General features: G+C 36.8%; 1 pseudogene; it reads left to right on the top strand.

The window, feature by feature from the left end:
- The first annotated feature begins 2204 nt into the window (after positions 1-2204).
- The window catches only part of LOC107709343 (neuromedin-U receptor 1 pseudogene), a 10369-nt pseudogene continuing 7175 nt past the window's right edge, over positions 2205-5398 (top strand).

Here is a 5398-nt window from a genome sequence, read left to right as displayed (position 1 = left end):
TTCAATTTCACAAAATGCTCTTTAAAAGGTTCTTTAGATTGTTATAATGTTCTACACACTAAGAAAAAAAACTTTTGGAAGCTTTAAGAATGTAAAGGTTTGAGGTAAACTAATTGTTTGGGTGAACTATCTCTTTAATTAGTTACATTTTACAAGTTCATTTGTGTGCAAAATATGAAAGTCTTACATGTATTCTTCCAGTTTAGTTAATAATTTCCCAGTATTGTCTCAGACAGACTATCAATTGTAAACCATGAAAATCCCTCATAAACAATAATTATTACTGGTTTAAAACTATGATGATTTAAACAAAGAGAAAAACTGATTCACTATTTATTATGATTTACATAATTTTTCAGTATATGTAATGAATTCATACATTAGTGTACTTGTTTACTAACAACACAACAGTGTTAGATGTGTAAAAAAAAACAAGGTAAAGATTATTTTTTTCCATTATGTGTAATTTCCAATCTGTAAGCTGTAGCCTGTTTAATATGTCATTTTCACCACAGAACGTTGCTACAGAAAATACTTTTGAGATGTGGTGGAAATGTCACTTTCAGAAAACAGAAAAAGATGACTGTAACACTTCTGGGCTTACTAGTAAAAAGTGTGAAAAAAGCGTGTTTTAAGATATCATATTATTATTATTATTATCTCATTGCTAGTTTGTTTCTATGGTTACTCATTGTTTCATTGATTTTATCCACCTGCTCCTTGCTTAGTAATTTGGTCATACTGTATCCATCACTTTATCTATTCTCATTTGTGTTTAGTTGATTGTTATTCTCCAGTTTCTCCTGCCTGTTTGTGGATTTTAGTTTATTTTTAATAAAAGAGATTCTGGGTTCTGCCCAACTACTTGTCCTTGCTACAACCCTGTGACACTGTGTCTTTTATTGATTGAATGCTGAACAGGAAGGCATCTTCACTGGCAGGCCCGTAACCAGCTATGAGGCCTCCGAGGTCCGGACCTCGGTACATTTTTTTACCGACAAAAACAATATGTTAAAAAATAAAATTTGTTCTTTGAATGGCTAATTTGCTGTTAAACTCCTCATATGAATGCCTGCATGACATGTATAATTCAGTTTAGACAGTTTGCAAGAATGTTTAGCGTCCCTGGTATGAAAATGATCGCTGCGAGCCACTGGCGGAGTAAACGAGTCTCTTGAGAGTGTTGTGAGTGAGGGCGCGGGCGCGGGCCTAACATCTATAATAGATCCAGCTATTATAAGCGTTTAAATCATGCATAAAACACCTACGACAGCTCGTATGGCGTTTGTCAAGTAGCACTGGATAATTCTCCAATCATGAGGAAATAGATTACTGTCGGAAGATCACTTGGCTAATACCGTCCCTGTCACTTCACAATTTGGAAGCTGGTCAGGATTGAGGGCACGGAGAACTGAGCCAGAACAGACAGGCACTTGAGGAAAACCTCCTCCAGAGCCCCCTGTAGACGTCAGAAGTCAAAGTTATCCTTCAGATAAACAACAAGCCCTGCCACACAGTGTTTTCCATGCTGTAGTTATATATATATATATAAAGGTTTGAAGTACACTTCAAATTCAAAATTCAGTATAATTAAGCACACTTCTTTTTCACAAGGGTCATACACACTTGTAATCATAATTGTCAGCAATACAACAATAATTATCAAAAATTTCAACTCAATATTGTGGATATAAACAACACAGGCCTGATGTGTACAACTACAGTTATTATTGGTACAATGTTGAACACACTTTTTTGGATTGGATTTTATTAAACTAGAAAAAAGAAGCATTTTAGGATTTTGAAAAAAAAAAAGAAAGCAAAGAAAAGTGAAATGGAGAAGAAATAATGAAGGTTTTACACTATTTCTAGATCACTGATCAAATGTAAGCAAATGTGTTACACTGAGCATGTGAACTCCTTTGAACAAAAATAGATTTTGCATCTTTGTCAGATCATGCTGGAATCATGCATGGATCATAATGCATGGATCATCAGGTTTTGCACAAACTAGTGGAGTCTCATGCCAGTTTCAATGATGCTGTCATTAAAGTAAAAGATAGGCATAACAAATATGTTTTCAACTTTTTTTTTATGCAGATAATATTATTTAATATATTTTATACAAATATATTCATAAATATTATATAGGTATACAATTTTTTGTTTGTTTTGTAAAATCATTAATAAAAAAAAAGTGGTGTCAGCTTTGTATATAAACATGCATGTCATAATAGAGTAAGAATTAATGTATTGTTCTTGGTTGAAAGCCAGTGAAAGATAATTCATAGTGCGATTGCTTTAGTGAAACATTACACACTGACAATTCCAGTGATCGTACGTAGAAAAGGCGCTGAAGGCACTTGAAAGGTCATCCATCTCACTATAAGGAGAAGAGAGAGAGAGAGAGTTTGTATGTGTAGTGAGCATTTCTCTTCGTTGCTTTCTAGTGTAATGTCAGATTACTGCATAACAGCACATTTCATCTGCTGGAGAAGGAGGGATGTGTGAGGAGGAACTGAGAGGCAGGGCAGTCATGAGTAGCAGTCCTTCAGGGATACCAGTCTGAGAAACAACATTTGCTCAGGTAGGTCTGCCTTTCTTCTCCTTTTCCTTTCATCTTGTCGGTACAGCAATGAAATGAAATATATTAAACATTGATTTTCATTACAAAAAACAGAAGTGTACACTAACTACGCTAACACAGACATTTTGAATCTTTGCAAACCAAGATTCTCATTTAGGCTTGTGCAAATTGGCTAAGTCATTTGAGCATTTACATATAACTAAATAAAAATTACCAAAGCATTTGAACTTTACATTGTTAAAAAAAAAAAAATGTTAGATGCTTGCAGTGTAAATTAGACATTTACTTTAAGTGTCAACTATTAAACTACTGCAATTTAGGGATTGTGGAAACAAGTTTTTATTAAATGAATGCTACATTTATTTTATTTAAAAAGATGATTTTGTATGTGATAACATTTTGAACATCTGCCAACCAAAGTTTTTATCTAGGCTTATCTATTACCAATCAATGAAATCAATCCTTTTAGTCAAAAATGCATTAACTTTTATTTATTTATTTTCTATTTTATTATTTAAAGGATGTTTTAAAATGCTTTATTTTTGGTAATGCTAATGTATCTCATACAAATGCTTAATATTTTTTATGAATGCTTAATATGTAATGCTGTGTGTATGCATCTGTTTTTGTACATTAATACTAATTTATTGATAGATGTTTATTTTGAGTGTATTCTGTTCTGCACAGCTGTATTCCTTCAATATCATGTAGAAAGTTACATTATGTCTTCTAAAAAGAAAAATATCAAATAATGTAGAATATCCAAACTGAAAATAAAGGAAGAAAAGGGTCAACTTTAATTCAGCCTACAGGAAAAAAAATAAATAAATCACAAAGCTTTTAAAGACTAAACAAAAATACGATTAGATCAACTTCTCCAGCAGTGGTCCTAAAACATCTTAGACAGGATTTCTTACAAACTGTCTGACTAATTACAATGATAACCACAAAAACAAACATGCGTTTCCAGAGTTTATTTCCATCTTTAAGTACCCACTGCTGAACAAACTAAAAGTGAGTAAGAACAGGAACTGAAATCTCCAGACGCGGGACTGAGCGCCACATATTAAACATCTCATACCATAAATGAATATGTTTATTCAGTTTGGTTTGGGTTTACTGTAATTTTAACTGAAAAGTATACAAGAGACCTAACTGTTACTGTTCAGAATATACACTGGCCGAAACTATGGCACAGCGGTGGAACAGAAGTGCACTCTAAAAAATGCGGGTTGTTTCAACTTTTGGGTTAAAAATTGAATGTAAAAATGTAACCCAACGGTTGGGTTAGTCCATATTTGACCCAAAGTTGCATGTTCACTTCAAACACACACTGGACTATGATTTGACCCTGAAAAAACTCAAATTTGTAGTCTGTACGGTCCCCTATACCACAGCTCTAAAGTGTATAAAACTAGAATCTTAATTATCTGTTATACACTCTTAAAAATAAAGGTGCTTCAAAAGGTTCTTCAAGCGATGCCATAGAAGAACCATTCAGTCAAAGGTTCTTTAAAGAACCATCTCTTTCTTACCTTTTTGTAATCTGAAGAACCTTCTTTTGCCACAAAGAACCTTTTGTGAAACAGAAAGGTTCTTCAGATGTTAAAGGTTCTTTATGGAACCATTTAGACAAAAATGTTCTTCTATGGCATTGTGAAGCACCTTTATTTTTAAGAGTGTATTTACATCATAAAATGTATCTGTTTTAATGTATTTTTGATCCAATAAATGCAGGCTTTTTATTGACCCTGCCTGTTTCTGTTGTAACATCTGCAGGTAATTTCCTGGTGATAATCAATGATCCAGTACAACTGCTCGTCTCCAGACTCGCTGTACGCAGCGTTGAATGCATCATGGTGCTCCGCTAGAGAGGACGACTGTCACAACAGAACAGCGAGCCAGTCAGACCTCTGTCTGAGCCGCAGCGCTTACCTGGAGAAGTACCTGGGCCCTTGCCGTTCACCCTTCTTCCTGCCTATGTGCGTCACCTACCTGCTCATCTTTGTAGTCGGCGTGCTGGGCAACAGCTTGACTTGTATAGTCATCGCCCGTCACCGTGTGATGCGCACAACCACAAACTACTATCTGTTCAGCTTGGCCATTTCTGACCTCCTTGTGCTGTTGCTTGGTCTCCCGCTGGAGCTTTATGAACTCTGGAGCAACTATCCCTTTCTGTTTGGCGTTGCTGGCTGCTACTTCAAAACCTGCCTGTTCGAGACGGTCTGCTTTGCCTCTGTGCTCAACGTGACCGCCTTGAGTGCAGAGCGCTACAGAGCGGTGGTGCATCCTCTGCACGCCAAACACATGGTGACGCACGCTCATGCCAAGCGCGTTATCCTTGTGCTATGGGCTGTCTCGCTGTTGTGTGCCTTGCCCAATACCAGTCTGCATGGCGTGGAGATGTTAAAACCCCGATTTGGACTCACTTTCCCCGATTCGGGTGTGTGTATCGTGGTGCATGATAGGTGGATCTACAACTTGCTGGTGCAGGTGACGGCGCTGCTGTTCTTCATCCTGCCGATGCTGGCCATCACTGTGCTGTATGTGCTGATCGGCCTGCAGCTGCAACGAGAACGGGAGTGTTTTGATTCAAAGATTGGGCTCAATCAGGATGGGGTAAATCAGAGGGCACGCCATCGGCAAGTCACAAAAATGCTCTGTGAGTCCTGTTTCCCCTTCTACACGTGCTGTTGGTATGCTAGTAAGGGTTTAAGCCAGGGTTCCTCAATTAGTTTTCGCCGAGGGCCGAATTCTGCCAAAAATACCAAGCCAAGGGCCACTGACCTATATATATACAGGTCTATTTAT

This window comes from Sinocyclocheilus rhinocerous, unplaced genomic scaffold, assembly GCF_001515625.1.
Source record: "Sinocyclocheilus rhinocerous isolate Xijiao unplaced genomic scaffold, SAMN03320098_v1.1 scaffold2341, whole genome shotgun sequence".
NCBI classification, from domain to species: domain Eukaryota; kingdom Metazoa; phylum Chordata; class Actinopteri; order Cypriniformes; family Cyprinidae; genus Sinocyclocheilus; species Sinocyclocheilus rhinocerous.
This window is presented reverse-complemented; position numbering and strand designations above follow the sequence as displayed.